Source organism: Heptranchias perlo, chromosome 23 (genome assembly GCF_035084215.1).
Source record: "Heptranchias perlo isolate sHepPer1 chromosome 23, sHepPer1.hap1, whole genome shotgun sequence".
Taxonomy (NCBI): Eukaryota; Metazoa; Chordata; class Chondrichthyes; order Hexanchiformes; family Hexanchidae; genus Heptranchias; species Heptranchias perlo.
Genome location: NC_090347.1, coordinates 8,263,857 through 8,282,828, shown reverse-complemented (window position 1 = coordinate 8,282,828; position 18,972 = coordinate 8,263,857). Strand labels below are relative to the sequence as shown.

The following is an 18,972-nucleotide window of genomic DNA, read 5'->3' as shown; positions in this document are numbered from 1 at the left end:
AGACACCTTCAGAATGTGATGGTTTGTTGTAGAAACCTCAGGATAAACAGGCCATTAGCACTCTCAGCAGGTTAGTGAACTGAAGCACTTGTTTGTGTAAACCTGTCAAGCATGAATGAAACATTAGTGTGGTGACTAAAATAGGATATCGGAAGCTACCTCGGGAATGGGTCATCTCTTGATTTGTATTTTAATTTTCACCCCAGCAAAAATCAGTTCCTTGTTCTGTCAGTGTTGTGAGTGATTGGCTGGATAAAATTACTGGTTAAATAATCATCGAGGAAAGAGTTAATTTGGATTACTGGGAGAAGAGAAATGAGAGGCCTCGACCAAAGGGGCTAACATCGATTTAGTGGCATCAGCCCGGAACAACAACAACTTGCATTTATATAGTGCCTTTAAAGTAGCGAAACATCCCCAAGGCACTTCACAGGAGCGATTAATGAACAACAATTGACACCGAGCTACATCAGGAGACATTAGGACAGGTGACCAAAAGCTTGGTCAAAGAGGTAGGTTTTAAGGAGTGTCTTAAAGGAGGAGGGAGAGGTAGAGAGACGGAGAGGTTTAGGGAGGGAATTCCAGAGCTTTGGGGCCTAGACAGCTGAAGGCACGGCTACCAATGTAGGAGCGAAGGAAATCAGGGATGCACAAGAGGCCAGAATTGGAGGAGCGCAGATATCTCGGAGGGTTGTAGGGCTGGAGGAGGTTACAGAGATAGGGAGGGGCGAGGCCGGGGAGGGATTTGAAAACAAGGATGAGAATTTTAAAATCGAGGCATTCCAGGACCGGGAGCCAATGTATGTCAGCGAGCACATTGGGTGATGGGTGAACCGGACTTGGTGCGAGTTAGGATACGGGCAGCAGAGTTTTGGATGAGCTCAAGTTTATGGAGGGTGGAAGATGGGAGGCCGGCCAGGGGAGCATTGGAATAGTCGAGTCCGGAGGTAACGAAGGCACGGACGAGGGTTTCAGCATCAGATGGAGGAACAGCCTGCAAGCCGGTTTGGCAGCAATTTACACAATGGCCAACACTCAATATCTGCTGCAATGATGCTCTTTCCCAAGTTGGTTAAAACCCTAAAGGATAAATGTTTGGTTGAAATTGAGAGAAGAATAAATGATTAATTTCAGAGGTGACAGAATCACGATGGTGAATTCCCCATCGCTCCCTCCTCCAAACAAATCAATTCACCTTTGTTGAGACTTAACATCCCTGGCAGAGAGATGGCGATTAACCCAGTCCCAGGGCAAGGAGGGGATTAACCCAGTCCCTGGGCAAGGAGGGGAGGGGATTAACCCAGTCCCAGGGCAAGGAGGGGATTAACCCAGTCCCTGGGCAAGGAGGGGAGGGGATTAACCCAGTCCCAGGGCAAGGAGGGGAGGGGGAATTAACCCAGTCCTTGGGCAAGGAGTGGAGGGGATTAACCCAGTCCCTGGGCAAGGAGGGGAGGGGGAATTAACCCAGTCCTTGGGCAAGGAGGGGAGGGGATTAACCCAGTCCCTGGGCAAGGAGGGGAGGGGGAATTAACCCAGTCCCTGGGCAAGGAGGGGAGGGGATTAACCCAGTCCTTGGGCAAGGAGGGGAGGGGGAATTAACCCAGTCCCTGGGCAAGGAGGGGAGGGGATTAACCCAGTCCCAAGGCAAGGAGGGGAGGGGACTAACCCAGTCCCAGGGAAACACCGAGGGGAGGGGAGACAGGAGGAGGGGAGAGGAGAGGGGAGGGGCATCGTACCACACAGTGCACTGGGTGCTAACACACTACCACCATTGCCACCAGGCCTTCTCTATTTACAAAGCATAGTGGGGTATCTGGAAGGTCTCACTCTCTCAATGACCTCCCTTTCATTTATTGAATAAGCCACACAATTGCAACCTTGCTTGTAACAGCTGTCGTCCACCTCTGCACCGCTCCAATTCTATCCCATACCTTCCTGACTGAGTGGTGAATGAAGCACAGGCCCTATACTAAGAGTGGTTATTTGCTGGTGATTTGCAGTGATTTAGTCAACGCCTCTTCAGCGAGTCCCAGAGTCAGTGAACCTCCCAGAGATTTCCCAACGCATCACCGCTGATCGCTGCTTAATTGGTCCAAATCTCTTTAGATGCTATCAGTTTTCCTCATAGTCGCTGCTCTGCCACAAAGCTCAGTGTCATCAGCAAATGTTATAATATTCGAGGAGTTAATTCTCCTCCATACTATTTACAATTAGTAAGGACAACACAGGGGCCTAGAAGCGACTCCGGTCATTGCTCCCCTCCCCCAGCGAGAGCTCGTTACATTATCATCTCCTGTTTCCTATTTCCAGCTTTAAGTCCAATCTGCTGATTAATTCCATAAGCCTTCAAAAAAAATGTTAAAAGCCTCCCATGGATAATTTTATTGAATGCCTTTTGAAAATTCAAATCAATTGTATCCACTGGATAGCCCTTAATCACCAATTTAGTTACTTCCTCAAAGAGTTTGGTAAATTCACCAAGGAGAGCCGACCTTGGTGAATTTGCTCCTAAAGCCATGCAGATTAACCCCTCCACCTCCTGAACATCTTTATGTTCTAAGCTCTTTGGATGAACTTTGATAAAACCCCATAAAATTCTTTTTACCACAGGTGGATATTGATCTATAATTTTTTTTAGACTCGTGTCATACTCCTTTCTGGAATATTGGGATAAGATTTCCTCTCCTCCGATCCTCAGGCACAGCTCCTGTATTTGGGGAGCCCCTAATTGAAGAATTCAAGCAGAAGCTCACCTATTTTCCTCAGCCATTTCCCTGGGGATTCAAGGCTGTGTGACAAGTGGTCCATGTGCCTTGTGGACGTTTAGTTTCTTCAGGACACATGCTTCACCAATCTCTACATGTGATGGATTCCTCGGCCAAACAGGGTCTGGAATTGTCCGTGGCTTCATGTGAAGAATTAATTTAACACATCTACCATTTCCTGATCACCTATAATATTTCTGTCCAACTGAAAGGACCTATCTGTACTTTGACACACCAGCTACTATTTAAATCACTATTGCCTGGTTTTTGGATCTGACTCACTGTGAAGGAGAATCTTATATTTTTATTACTCTCTTACCTCTCCAATGGGTCCTTTTATTTATCGGCCACTGACGTTTATGTGACTCCCAGTCCTCACTACTTTTTGTTTTCTTGAATATATTTTAAGTTATTTCTGTTTACAAGACTCTAAGAGATATAAATAACTTGCGGGGGAGACCAAAACTGGGGGCCATAAATATAAGATAGTCACCAATAAATCCAATAGGGAATTCAGGAGAAACTATTTTACCCAGAGAGTAGTGAGAACGTGGAACTCGTTACCACAAGGAGTAGTTGAGGCGAATAGTATAGCTGTATTTAAGGGGAAGCTCGATAAACACATGAAGGAGAAAGGAATAGAAGGATATGCTGATAGGGTTAGATAAAGCAGGGTGGGAAGAGGCTCGTGTGGAGCATAAACACCGGCACAGACCAGTTGGGCCGAATGGCCTGTTTCTGTGCTGTACATTTTATGTAATTCTATATCACTCCAATAAACCACAAACTCTGTTACCAGGAGACATGGACTCAAGCTCAGAAAGTGAAAGGTGAACAGGCAGATTTACTTAGCTCACAGAGAAGGCAGGGGAATTACATAAAATGTACAGCACAGAAACAGGCCATTCAGCCCAACAGGTCCATGCTGGTGTTTATGCTCCACACGAGCCTCCTCCCATCCCTACTTCATTTAACCCTATCAGCACATCCTTCTATATGCCCGAGGAAAGGGTGGAGGTGGATAGTGCTGGCAAATCCAACAGGGAGCTGGATAGTTTTTTTTTGTTTGTCAAAAAGGAATGATTGAGGGGCATAAGAGGTATAGTTTGGGGTGGATTCTGAATTCAGGCACGGAGGGGAGGTCAGGTGACTGGCAGGGATTTTCATTCTGCTGACCTCCGTACCTGGGTTACCCACAATGGTGTGCAAAGGTCAACATTGGCCATGTGAATTTGTAAAACCTCTCCCATAGTCTGATTATGTTTCATTTTGAGACCAGTCGGATGGGCCCCCAGAGGGCTTCACCTGGACCTGTACGGTTGGCCTTTCCGTTAGTTCTGAGCTCCTTATTCGGCCATGTGGTCCTGGTCTCGATACGGTCCTCCATTTCCCCCCCCCCGCCATGGACATTCTTTCCACGTCCCTCAAAATAGTTCGAAGCTTTCCATTTATCCTCTTGTGTAATTTTCCAATCCTGCTTCCTGCTCCATTTTCCCTTGAGTTCTTCTCAAGGATCCAGAATTTTGCTCTTCCAAAGTCTTGCTCTTTGGAATTGTTATTTTTGGCCTTCACTTATACTGGGACCTCAAAGTTGCATTGATATCGCAGGGTGCAAAGTAATGGAAAGTAAAATGGTCCTGTTCCCAGCTCCGAAATCCTTCGACTCAAGGAATGTAATATTCACCTCAACTGAAAAAATGCAGAAAATTTTTCTATTAATAAAGGACGTGTGATTCTAACTTGACATTTGGCTGACACATCAATTCCTCTCACTGAGAGCAGGGATAATCCAGATGCAGCCTGTTCTTTTTTTTCATTCGGACTGTAAATGCAGAGCTAGAGGACACGACTGTAAATTTAATAATCCTCAGTGAGGAACCATCGAAGGATCTGTTTGTACAAAGTAGCAAGTACATGGGCTCGCCTCCCAGTCAATGCTGTAAGGATGGACATCCTTCTAAAGGGGAGACCTCAGAGCAGCTGGAGGTAAACATACCAAGGAAGACAACTGGTCACAATCTAAAATGTGAGGTTGGATGGGTATTCTGAGTTTTGCTCTATTTACATACAGGGAGAATTTTTTTTCTTGTGAAATTGAATGGGCAGAGTCCCGGGATGAGAGGGTTGTCCTGTGAGGAGAGATTGAGTAGAATGGGCCCTATATTCTCTAGAGTTTAGAAGAATGAGAGGTGATCTCATTGAAACGCATGAAATTCTTGGAGGGCTTGACAGGGTAGATGCTGAGAGGCTGTTTCCCCTGGCTGGAGAGTCTAGAACTAACGGGCATCGTCTCAGGATAAGGGGTCGGACGTTTAGGACGGAGATGAGGAAAAATTTCTTTACTCTACCCCAGAGGGCTGTGGATGCTCAGTCATTGAGAATATTCAAAACTGAGATCAATAGATTTTTGGACTGTAAGGGAATCAAGGGATATGGGGATCGGGCGGGAAAGTGGAGTTGAGGTCGAAGATCAGCCATGATCTTATTGCAAACAATTTTACAACACCAAGTTATAGTCCAGCAATTTTATTTTAAATTCACAAGCTTTCGGAGGCTTCCTCCTTCGTCAGGTGAACGATGTGAAAATGAAATCCTCGAAATGAAATCGCATTTATAATTCACAGAACTGTGAATTATAAATGCGATTTCATTTCGAGGATTTCATTTTCACATCGTTCACCTGACGAAGGAGGAAGCCTCCGAAAGCTTGTGAATTTAAAATAAAATTGCTGGACTATAACTTGGTGTTGTAAAATTGTTTACAATTGTCAACCCCAGTCCATCACCGGCATCTCCACATCATGATCTTATTGAATGGTGGAGCAGGCTCGAGGTCGTTTGGCCTACTCCTGCTCCTATTTCTTACGTTCTTATGACAGGAGAGATTGCACATAAGGAATGGGCTTGACTGGCCCTTTGTCATTAGATGACTTCTCATGTTCTTACGTGATTGGACGTGCACTTGTCAATCAATGCTGTCGTGACATTGTGCCAGGGAGCAGTCGACTGTAGACTGAATTTTCCTTTTTTATTCATTCTCAGGATGTTGGCGTCGCTGGCAATGCCGGCATTTTTATCACTCATCCCTAGTTGCCCTGAGAAGGTGGTGGTGGGGCTTTGTCTTGAACCGCTGGTAGCAGTTTTGATACAACTGAGTGGTTTGCTAGGCCTCTTCAGCGGGCAGTTAAGAGTCAACCACATTGCTGTGGGACTGGAGTCACATATAGGCCCAGGCCGGGTAAGGACGGCAGGTTTCCTTCCCTAAAGGAGGGCTGTGAAACAGGTGGGGGTGTTTACAACAATACGATGGTCACTTTTACTGAGACCAGTTCTTTTATTTCCAGATGTTTTAAACTGAATTCAAATTCTCAAACAGCCATGGTGGGATTTGAACTCATGTTGTGACTGGATCACTAGTCTGGGCCTTTGGCTAACTAGTCCGGTAACATAACCATTACGTTACGGTAACCGTATCACTCTCACTTAAGAGTATCTCTCTCTCAGCCTAGTGGGTCACACTAAAATGGACCAGTGCGTTCCCTCTGACCCAATGCAACGTTGATGACGGCCAAAGAAAATAATACTTCATTTGGAGGAAATGGTTAAACTGTAGAAACACAACGGGTCACACGGTGATAAAAAAAGGGGGTAGTTAAATCCTGCCGAGGGTCTTTGTAATATTCCATACTTTACCCTTCAATCTGGTCCCCATTGGTTCTTTTCTGTTTGTGACATTTCTTTCGGAGACTGGGTTTAAAAATTAGACAAGAGAGAGATATTTCACAGCGGGTTGGAAAACAAACCAAACTCGATGACCCCTCCCCACCCCCTGGAGAGGGGACGTGCTTCACGGAGCTCCCCCACCCCCACCCTTGGCTGACCTCACCGCAGATCGTCGGCTGCACTTGGCCCAGGGACTGCTGGGCTCCGAGAAGGAAACTCCAGAGATAATTTAGAAAGAAAATACTTGAGACACAGCCAGAAGTTAAGATCAATAGACAGAAACAAAGGATTGCGTTTATATGGCTCTTTTCACGACCTCAGGACATCCCAAAGTGATTTACAGCCAATTAAGTATTTTTGAAGTGTGGTCACTGTTGTAATGTAGGAAAGGCAGCAGCCAATTTGTGCACAGCAAGATCCCACAAACAGCAATGTGATAATGACCAGCTAATCTGTTTTTTTAGTGATGTTGGTTGAGGGATAAATATTGACCAGGGACACCGGGGAGAACTCCCCTGCTCTTCTTCGAAATAATGGCCCTGGGATCTTTTGCATCCACCGGAGAGGGCAGACGAGGCCTCAGTTTAACATCTCACCCCAAAGACGGCACCTCTGACAGTGCAGCACTTCCTCAGTACTGAACTGAGTGTCAGCCTGGATTTTGTGCTCAAGTCTCTGGAGTGGCGGTGATGGTGATGGTGATGGTGCCAGTGATGGTGATGGTGCCAGTGATGGTGATGGTGATGGTGATGGTGCCGGTCATGGTGCCAGCGATGATGATGGTGATGGTGCCAGTGATGGTGCCGGTGATGGTGATGGTGATGGTGCCAGTGATTGTGCCGGTGATGGTGATGGTGCCAGTGATGGTGATGGTGCCGGTGATGGTGATGGTGATGGTGCCAGTGATGGGAATGGTGATTGTGCTGGTGCTGGTGATGGTGCCAGTGATTGTGCCGGTGATTGTGCTGGTGCTGGTGATGGTGATTGTGCCGGTGATGGTGCTGGTGATGGTGATGGTGCCAGTGATTGTGCTGGTGATGGTGATGGTGCCAGTGATTGTGCCGGTGATGGTGATGGTGCCAGTGATTGTGCTGGTGATGGTGATGGTGCCAGTGATTGTGCCGGTGATTGTGCTGGTGCTGGTGATGGTGATTGTGCCGGTGATGGTGCTGGTGATGGTGATGGTGCCAGTGATTGTGCTGGTGATGGTGATGGTGCCAGTGATTGTGCCGGTGATGGTGATGGTGATGGTGCCAGTGATTGTGCTGGTGATGGTGATGGTGCCAGTGATTGTGCCGGTGATGGTGATGGTGCCAGTGATTGTGCCGGTGATGGTGATGGTGCCGGTACTGTATAAACGGGGTGAACTCAGAGCATCAGTGCCTTGAGCACATTGTGGGAACTTCAACTCAAACGCACACGAGTTACGTTGGCTCCCTCTCCCAGCTGGGCTCTTGACTCAGCCTGCAACCAACCACCACCTAAATAAATTGAAAAGAAAATCAGAAAAACAAAAGATCGAAAAGCTAGTGTTTTAAAACTTTGCTTTTTTTTAAAAGAAAGAGGGACAGATTCCCTCTTTCAGTATCAGCACATTTACATGCTGGAAAAGTCAAAATCGAACTAGGACGGAGAACGGGACCCTCGGAGAGGTGAACAGGACATGTGGTGTGTTTGAATAATAGACCTCCTGCCTACAGAATCCACAAACCTCAGCTATTCCAATTATTTTTTTACCAGAAAAAGCAACTGTTGAATTAAGAGCGCAGCGTGGTTTTTTTTTGCGGTAAACACTCTGAACTGGAGTGCTTTGTAGTTATTTTAAAGCTGTTTTGCACTACACGGGGAGCATTGCTGAGGAATGTACTCCTGACAGGTGGGCACAGCCCCAGGCCTGTGAGATAACAGCAGGAATCTGCTGAATGTCAGGGGACGCTCGCTGCCCAGGTACCTGGTCGCCCTCTGCTGGTAGAGTTTTACAGGTGCAGCAACCTTTCCAGAGCGACAAGGACCTGGTCGCGGATTAGTGCCCCGTGCCAGAATGCTGTTGGTGGCAATCGCAAGGCCGTTATCCCAGACGCACTCGCTCACTCAGATTGTTTCTTCTCGATTTTTAGTTCCCGCTGCTCGTTCCTCTCACTGTCAGCTTTAAATTGTACGTTGGTACTTTCTCCCTTGGCCTCGAGGGTTACTATCTCGATTGGAGGTGTCTCTGGAGGTTTCATTACATGATCGCTTGCCTTCAGCCATCTCGCCCAATCCAACTGCCCTTTCTAGACTATCTCTAATATTTTTATATCTAATCAATAAAAGTGTTCAAAATTTAGCACAAGCGGTGTGATGTATCCCGGGCCTGGAACAACCTCCAGGGGGCTGCCAGGGAGCGATGCACGGCTGGCAGTATATCTTGGGTCAGCCAGCCCAGCCTCACCTGGCTGTATGCAGGTACTGGTCTCAGACTTTTACCTGTCACATCATGACGCCCTTGTGAAGCTGTGTTTTTTTTTTGTTCGTTCTTGGGATGTGGGCATCACTGGCGAGGCCGGCATTTATTGCCCATCCCTAATTGCCCTTGAGAAGGTGGTGGTGAGCCGCCTTCTTGAACCGCTGCAGTCCGTGTGGTGAAGTTTCTCCCACGGTGCTGTTAGGAAGGGAGTTCCAGGATTTTGACCCAGCGACGATGAAGGAACGGCGATATATTTCCAAGTCGGGATGGTGTGTGACTTGGAGGGGAACGTGCAGGTAGTGTTGTTCCCATGTACCTGCTGCTCTTGTCCTTCTAGGTGGTAGAGGTCGAGGGTTTGGGAGGTGCTGTCGAAGAAGCCTTGGCGAGTTGCTGCAGTGCATCCTGTGGATGGCACACATTGCAGCTACAGTGTGCCGGTGGTGAAGGGAGTGAATGTTTAGGGTGGTGGATGGGGTGCCAATTAAGCGGGCTGCTTTGTCCTGGATGGTGTCGAGCTTCTTGAATGTCGTTGGAGCTGCACTCTTCCAGGCAAGTGGAGAGTATTCCATCACACTCCTGACTTGTACCTTGTAGATGGTGGAAAGGATTTAGGAAGTCAGGAGGTGAGTCACTTGCCGCAGAATACCCAGCCTCTGACCTGCTCTTGTAGCCACAGTATTTATGTGGCTGGTCCAGTTAAGTTTCCGGTCAATGGTGACCCCCAGGATGTTGCTGGTGGGAGATTTGGCGATGGTAATGCTGTTGAATGTCAAGGGGAGGTGGTTAGACTCTCGTTTGTTGGAGATGGTCATTGCCTGGCACTTGTCTGGCGCGAGTGTTACTTGCCAGTTATCAGCCCAAGCCTGGATGTTGTCCAGGTCTTGCTGCATGTGGGCATGGACTGCTTCATTATCAGAGCGGTCGATGACATCGCAAAGTCATAACGAATGCTGGGAAAATTGTCTAGCAACTCTGGGTCAGATATTTTCTTAAATTCTAAAAACCAACAAAGGAACTTACAAGCTAAAACTGGGCATTCTTCACAAGTCTGAGCAATATAAGATGGCTTTTACAATACAAGATGTCCCTTTAATTCATTTCCATATATTTATATGGAGAGGTAAAGTAATCCTGTACTGCTCAGCCTAATGGAAACATTCCAAAGAAAGATCAAAGCAAAGTAAGATTAGAATTGTTATATTACAATCTTGGATCAAAGTCACAAATTAACTGTATCTGTACTATTCCTGGTGCGTTCTCCATGATCTGTGTTCAGGAGAGAAGTCGGGAAACACTTCTTCGTGCAAAGAATGGTAGAAGTGTGGAACTCTCTCCCACAAAAAGCAGTAGATACAACTCAATTAATAATTTTAAATCTGAGATCGATGGGTTTTCGTTAGCCAAGGATCTTAAGGGATACGAACCAAGGCGGGTGGATGGAGTTAGGATACAGATCAGCCATGATCTCATTGAATGGCAGTACAGGCTCGAGGGGCTGAATGGCCCACTCCTGTTCCTATGTTCCTATATTAGGACAGGTGACCAAAAGCTTTGTCAAAGAGTTTTAAGGAGCATCTTAAAGGAGGAGAGAGAGGTAGAGAGGCGGATAGGGCACGGCCGCCAATGGTGGAGCGATTAAAATCGGGGATGCGCAGAAGGGCAGAATTGGGGGAGCGCAGAGATCTCGGAGGGTTGTAGGGCTGGAGGAGGTTACAGAGATAGGGAGGGCGAGGCCATGGAGGGATTTGAAAACAAGGATGAGAATTTTAAAATCGAGGCATTGCCAGACTGGGAGCAAATATAGGTCAGTGAGCACAGGGGTGATGGGTGAACAGGACTTGGTGCGAGTTAGGGTACGTCCAGCACAAATTTTGGATGAGCTCAAGTTTATGGAGGATGGAAGATTAGAGCCCAGCCAGGAGAGCATTGCAATAGTCAAGTCTAGAGGTAACAAAGGTATGGATGAGGGTTTCAGCAGCAGATGAGCTGAGGCAGGGGTGGAGACGGGCGATGTTACGGAGGTGGAACTGGGCAGTCTTGGTGATGGAGCGGATATGTGGTTGGAAGCTCATCTCGGGGTCAAATAGGACGACAAGGTTGCGAACGGTCTGGTTCAGCCTCAGACAGTGGCCAGGGAGAGGGATGGAGTCGGTGGATAGGGAACGGAGTTTGTGGCGGGGACCAAAGACAATGGCTTTGTTCTTCCCAATATTTTGTTGGAGGAGATTTCTGCTCATCCAGAACTGGATAGCGGACAAGCTGTGTGACAAATCAGAGGCAGTGGAGGGGTTAAGAGAGGTGGTGGTGAGGTAGTGAGGTGGTGACTATGGGAATGTCACTAGTCTGTTCGGACTATGGGAATCTCATCAGTCTATTGAGACTGCGGAAATTCACCAGTCTGTTGGAACTATGGGAATGTACTAATCTATTGGGACTATGGGAATGTGCTAGTCTATTGGGACTATGGGAATGTGCTAGTCTATTGGGACTATGGGAATTACTAGACTATTGGGACTGTGGGAATGTCACCTGTCTATTGGGACTGTGGGAATGTCACCTGTCTATTGGGATTGTGGGAATGTCACCTGTCTATTGGGACTGTGGGAATGTCACCTGTCTATTGGGACTATGGGAATGTACTAGTCTATTGGGAATATGGGAATGTCACCTGTCTATTGGGACTATGGGAATTACTAGACTATTGGGACTATGGGAATTACTAGACTATTGGGACTATGGGAATGTCACCTGTCTATTGGGACTGTGGGAATGTCACTTGTCTATTGGGAATATGGGAATGTCACCTGTCTATTGGGACTGTGGGAATGTCACTTGTCTATTGGGAATATGGGAATGTCACCTGTCTATTGTGACTATGGGAATGTCACCTGTCTATTGGGACTATGGGAATATCACCTGTCTATTGGGACTATGGGAATGTCACCTGTCTATTGGGACTATGGGAATATCACCTGTCTATTGGGACTATGGGAATGTCACCTGTCTATTGGGACTATGGGAATGTCACCAATCTGTTGGGATTATGGGAATGTCGCCAGTCAGTTGGGACTATGGGAATGTCACCGGTCTATTGGGACTATGGGAATGTCACCAGTCAATTGGGACTATGGGAATTCTGCCAGTCAGTTGGGATTATGGGAATGTCACCAGTCAGTTGGGACTATGGGAATTCTGCCAGTCAGTTGGGACTATGGGAATGTCGCCAGTCAGTTGGGATTATGGGAATGTCGCCAGTCAGTTGGGGCTATGGGAATGTCGCCAGTCAGTTGGGATTATGGGATTGTCGCCAGTCAGTTGGGATTATGGGAATGTCGCCAGTCAGTTGGGACTATGGGATTGTCGCCAGTCAGTTGGGATTATGGGATTGTCGCCAGTCAGTTGGGATTATGGGAATGTTGCCAGTCAGTTGGGGCGATGGGAATGTCGCCAGTCAGTTGGGATTATGGGAATGTCGCCAGTCAGTTGGGGCCAGCTAAGGTTAAAGCTGTACCGATATCCCACAGTTTCATTGGGTGTCAACCAGAGAATTCAGAGAATGTTTATTCCATCAGGATTACAAATACTTGCTGTCGCCTCTCCCGGAGATAGATGAACTGAGAGAGAATGGACATTGTGAGAGGGCTCAGTGGCCGTATTCTCAATCCAGGTGTTCTTATTTTGAAAGGCAAGGGTTGGCTAAATCTGTGCAATCAGTTTTATTCTCTGCAGCTGTTTTATCCTTACTGTTGTCGTCTCCTGGGTGAGTCCATGCACGTTGACAGCTTAAATCTGGCCAGGGTTATAACCCAGGGCTTGCATCAGTCAGAACAGGGAGACACCTAGGAAGCGGAACACAGTGTAAGGTCAGGTTGAGATGGATGAGAAAACGCTTATGAGCAAACATTTCTAGTAAGGGACTATAATCAGGAATAAAACTGGGACTGGGTAACAAACCGCTCGGATCAGGAGTGTGCCAGGAATGTCTTTATATGGGACTTGTATCAGCACAGGGAGCAGAGTTTAATGTAACATCCCCGGGACAGGACTAACATCAATCTCTTGGCAAACTTCTGATCCATGTGTATTTGTTACAAAGTCCCAGTGTTATTCCTAATTACAGTCCCATTACAGGTAAAGGTCGCTCACATGTAACTTCCTTTCGTCCATCTCGCCCTGACCTCGCGCATACTGTGTTGAGGTTATACCAGCAGTGTGCTGACTGATAACAAGCCCAGCGTGTCACGATGTGTCTGATGGCGGTGCAACCTCTGGCTCCATCACAACCACGTCCCCATGTCGAGATTCCTGCTGCCGATTCCACCGCCAGGGAGGGCCAAAGTGTCTCTGTTCAGGTCAGTACTCGAGGTTTATTGACAGTGAATGCGTCGCTTGGAGGGTCCCATCGAAGGGTGATAGGCACGGGACCACCTGTACCTTAAGGTCAGAGGGTGGGGAGCAGATTGGCCTTTTGATTCCTACTTTTAAATACTTTCTATACTCACTGATCTCCCATGGCATTGCTCAATAGTAGTCTGGGATCTAGAGCACAGGTCATGATGTTTAACTGCTAACCCCAGCTGGCACTTTTAGGCCATGGCTCAAGTACCCTCTCTGGGGGCAATTGGTCTAAATAGGTCCTGAGGTCAATTAAAAGCTAATTACAGCTGTTGGAAATTTCTCCATCTCCCGCAGCTGATTGGCTCCTCAGGGAGAGGCTGGAATGTATCAAGGTCAGAAAATCCGATAATTCATATTAATTTATATTTCTCTTCTTTCATGATTCTGTGCTTTCTTTAAAGATTGTGCAACTGTTGGAGAATTATTTATTCAGAGAGTGGCACGCTCTCCGAACATATATTAAAGAAAGAATTTGCGTTTATATAGTGCCTTTCATGACCTCAGGACCTCCCAAAGCACTTTATAATTAACTAAGTACTTTTTGAAGTGTCGTCACTGTTGTGATGTAGGAAACACGGCAGCTAATTTGATCACAGCAAGATCCCACAAACAGCAATGAGATAAATGACCAGGTAATCTGTTTTTTTAGTAATGTTGGTTGAGGGATAAACATTGGGCAGGACACTGGGAGAAACTTCCTGCTCTTCTTCGAATAGTGCCGTGGTTTAACATCACATCCGAAAGACAGCACCTCCGACAGTGCGGCACTCCCTCAGTACTGCATTTGGAGTGTTGGCCTAGGTTTTGTGCTCAAGTCTCCAGAGGGGGAGACTCAGAGGTGAGAGTGCTATCCCCTGAGCCACGGCTGACACCCATAAATACACACGAACCGACTGTGAACCAGACGGCTCCATACCTGAAGTGACTCCCTGTTTACATAATGCAAGAAGTCTTGGTATAGATTAACAGAGAGCGGGCAGACTGTTACAGAGCACAGCAAGCCTGCTCTGTTCTGTTAGCTCTGTCTGTTTACTGTTCTTTTGCCTGCCCGGTGTTGCTTGTTATTCAGACATTCAGTCATTGGCCCAGATTTTTGCACTGAAAATAACCGTGAGGCTAACAGCGTTCACCGTTATTTATGCGTAAATCCGACAGCAACTTCCGGCGAGCAGAGATGCGCAGTTAAACGTGAAAATCCCGAAGTTGCTGTCTGAGGTGCGCTGCCCCTCCGTGAGCTGCACAAAAACGGCATCTCGCCGTCTGACTCCCCGTTCAAATGTATTGAACGGCGGGAAGTTCCTGTACTGAGGTTGCAGATACGGACTAAACTCGCCACAGAATGTTAGGGCTACTCCATTCCAGTCTGAGTACCCTTTTAATGGCGTGGTAAGTCTTAATTACTGCCGAACAACCTCTCTGTCACTGAAAATTAACTTTTACAAGTGTGGAGTCTCATTCCTTCGGCTTTTAATTATTGTTGCAGATTTTAAGAAAAAATTAAATAACTTTTTTAAAAACTTTTTCTTTCTGTCTCTTTTATCTCTCTCACTTAATCCAATCTTTCTTTCTCTCTCTTTATTTCGCTTACTGTACCAGATTAGACATTGAATTCACTATTCTATCTTACACTCCCTGGTTCAGACTTCGCTGCCCATTAACAATTCTTCAATCTGATTATTTAAAGGAGATACACAGTTGCTTGCCCCGTTCACACGGGTCCCAGATGCCCTGTAGAGGGCGCTGCGGCATTTGGGTGTCCCGTTGACAGCCCGATAGAAAGTCTAAGGGCAAGTGCAGGTCTAGTGAACGACACCGTTCGTTCACTGCTCACAGTAAATCCTGGCCCATTGTGTTTATACAAGCTCCGAGACCAGCAACGCCCGTGACTGGACAATACTAGAATGAGGTGGGCGGGTGTCCGTGGTTTTAACGCCATCTCTCTGTGTCGACCTTCTGAGTTAATCAGCAAATATCTCAACACAGTTCACTTTTCATATTGATATATCGATTTAAAAATAAGCGGGATTTTGCTCCTGGTCACTCCGTGTCAACAACACTCCAAACGTAGTGGGAGCTAGGGGAAACGCACAGAATGCAGCTGACACCTTAAATACAGCGGGGAGATGCACGGCAAGAGCTGTTTCGAGCCAAGTCTCAACTGTCGAGAGTGTTACAGTAAACATTGTGGGAAAATCACAAATAGACTGAGCGTCAGGGAATCGTTTCCCAGTGAGAGCAGAAATTTCAACACGTTTACAATTTCACTCCAAATAGCCAACATTGGGAATCTTCCCGCAGTATTCCCACTCTCTAACACATGACGACCCCATCCACTAGAATATCTTCTGCAGCAGAACTGACAGTAGGATTCAGGCAATCTTTCGGGACAGGGTTATTCACATTAGCAGATTCCTACTGATCTGCTTGAGTCCCTCTTACACTGCAGTGAGATTAATGTTCTTACGACATTAAAGGTGCTATATGAATGCAAGTTATTGTTGATATTATGCTGAAAGGATATGGAACCAAGCCGGGTGGATGAAGTTAGGATACAGATTCGTCATGATCTCATTTAATGGTGGAACAGGCTCGAGGGGCTGAATGGCCCACTCCTGTTCCCACGGTCCTGAGGTGCATTCTTACTATACCAATTATTTACTTTAATCCCAGGGCTCTGGTTCTCACTGATCAGATTCCTTGGTCGGATGATTTTGCAGCGGATGCAATAACGGGAACGAGCAGCGAAGGGTAAAAGTAAACAGTGAAATCCATGTGAAGGGGGGGGATCTATCTCTAATACAGGACGGTGTGTGTTAATTACTGGGGGGATCTATCTCTCTAATACAGGACGGTGTGTGTTAATTACTGGGGGGATCTATCTCTCTAATACAGGACGGTGTGTGTTAATTACTGGGGGGATCTATCTCTCTAATACAGGACGGTGTGTGTTAATTACTGGGGGGATCTATCTCTCTAATACAGGACGGTGTGTGTTAATTACTGGGGGGATCTATCTCTCTAATACAGGACGGTGTGTGTTAATTACTGGGGGGATCTATCTCTAATACAGGACGGTGTGTGTTAATTAGTGGGGGGATCTATCTCTCTAATACAGGACGGTGTGTGTTAATTACTGGGGGGATCTATCTCTAATACAGGACGGTGTGTGTTAATTACTGGGGGGATCTATCTCTCTAATACAGGACGGTGTGTGTTAATTACTGGGGGGATCTATCTCTCTAATACAGGACAGTGTGTGTTAATTACTGGGGGATCTATCTCTCTAAAACAGGACAGTGTGTGTTAATTACTGGGGGGATCTATCTCTCTAAAACAGGATGCTGTGTGTTAATTACTGGGGGGATCTATCTCTCTAAAACAGGATGCTGTGTGTTAATTACTGGGGGGATCTATCTCTCTAATACAGGACAGTGTGTGTTAATTACTGGGGGGATCTATCTCTCTAATACAGGACGGTGTGTGTTAATTACTGGGGGGATCTATCTCTCTAATACAGGACGGTGTGTGTTAATTACTGGGGGGATCTATCTCTCTAATACAGGACGGTGTGTGTTAATTACTGGGGGGATCTATCTCTCTAATACAGGACCGTGTGTGTTAATTACTGGGGGGATCTATCTCCAATACAGGACGGTGTGTGTTAATTACTGGGGGATCTAACTCTCTAATACAGGACGGTGTGTGTTAATTACTGGGGGATCTATCTCTCTAATACAGGACAGTGTGTGTTAATTACTGGGGGGATCTATCTCTCTAATACAGGACAGGGTGTGTTAATTACTGGGGGGATCTATCTCTCTAATACAGGACAGGGTGTGTTAATTACTGGGGGAATCTATCTCTCTAATACAGGACAGTGTGTGTTAATTACTGGGGGGATCTATCTCTCTAATACAGGACGGTGTGTGTTAATTACTGGGGGGATCTATCTCTCTAATACAGGCCAGAATGTTTTAATTACTGGGGGGATCTATCTCTCTAATACAGGACAGGGTGTGTTAATTACTGGGGGATCTATCTCTCTAATACAGGACAGGGTGTGTTAATTACTGGGGGATCTATCTCTCTAATACAGGACGGTGTGTGTTAATTACTGGGGGGATCTATCTCTCTAATACAGGACAGGGTGTGTTAATTACTGGGGGGATCTATCTCTCTAATACAGGCCAGAATGTGTTAATTACTGGGGGGATCTATCTCTCTAATACAGGACAGGGTGTGTTAATTACTGGGGGATCTATCTCTCTAATACAGGACAGGGTGTGTTAATTACTGGGGGATCTATCTCTAATACAGGACGGTGTGTGTTAATTACTGGGGGGATCTATCTCTCTAATACAGCACTGTGTGTGTTAATTACTGGGGGGATCTATCTCTCTAATACAGGACGGTGTGTGTTAATTACTGGGGGGATCTATCTCTCTAATACAGGACGGTGTGTGTTAATTACTGGGGGATCTATCTCTAATACAGGACGGTGTGTGTTAATTACTGGGGGGATCTATCTCTCTAATACAGGACAGGGTGTGTTAATTACTGGGGGATCTATCTCTCTAATACAGGACAGGGTGTGTTAATTACTGGGGGATCTATCTCTAATACAGGACGGTGTGTGTTAATTACTGGGGGGATCTATCTCTCTAATACAGCACTGTGTGTGTTAATTACTGGGGGGATCTATCTCTCTAATACAGGACGGTGTGTGTTAATTACTGGGGGGATCTATCTCTCTAATCCAGGATGGTGTGTGTTAATTACTGGGGGGATCTATCTCTCTAATCCAGGACTGTGTGTGTTAATTACTGGGGGGATCTATATCTAATACAGGACGGTGTGTGTTAATTACTGGGGGGATCTATCTCTCTAATACAGGACGGTGTGTGTTAATTACTGGGGGGATCTATCTCTCTAATACAGGACGGTGTGTGTTAATTACTGGGGGGATCTATCTCTCTAATACAGGACGGTGTGTGTTAATTACTGGGGGGATCTATCTCTCTAATACAGGACGGTGTGTGTTAATTACTGGGGGGATCTATCTCTCTAATACAGGACAGTGTGTGTTAATTACTGGGGGGATCTATCTCTCTAATACAGGATGGTGTGTGTTAATTACTGGGGGGATCTATCTCTCTAATACAGGACAGGGTGTGTTAATTACTGGGGGGATCTATCTCTCTAATACAGGACAGTGTATGTTAATTACTGGGGGGATCTAACTCTCTAATACAGGACGGTGTGTGTTAATTACTGGGGGGATCTATCTCTCTAATACAGGACTGTGTGTGTTAATTAATGGGGGGATCTATCTCTCTAATACAGGACAGGGTGTGTTAATTACTGGGGGGATCTATCTCTCTAATACAGCACTGTGTGTTTTAATTACTGGGGGGATCTATCTCTCTAATACAGGACTGTGTGTGTTAATTACTGGGGGGATCTATCTCTCTAATGCAGGACAGGGTGTGTTAATTACTGGGGGGATCTATCTCTCTAATACAGGACAGTGTGTGTTAATTACTGGGGGGATCTATCTCTCTAATACAGGACAGTGTGTGTTAATTACTGGGGGGGATCTATCTCTAATACAGGACGGTGTGTGTTAATTACTGGGGGGAT

The 18,972-nt window shown here is 46.3% G+C and overlaps 1 protein-coding gene across 2 annotated transcripts in view; it reads left to right on the top strand.

Annotated features, from left to right (window-relative positions):
* Nucleotides 1-18,972, top strand: part of LOC137341059 (glucagon receptor-like) — a 118,375-nt gene that overhangs the window by 8,401 nt on the left and 91,002 nt on the right. The window lies entirely within an intron of this gene.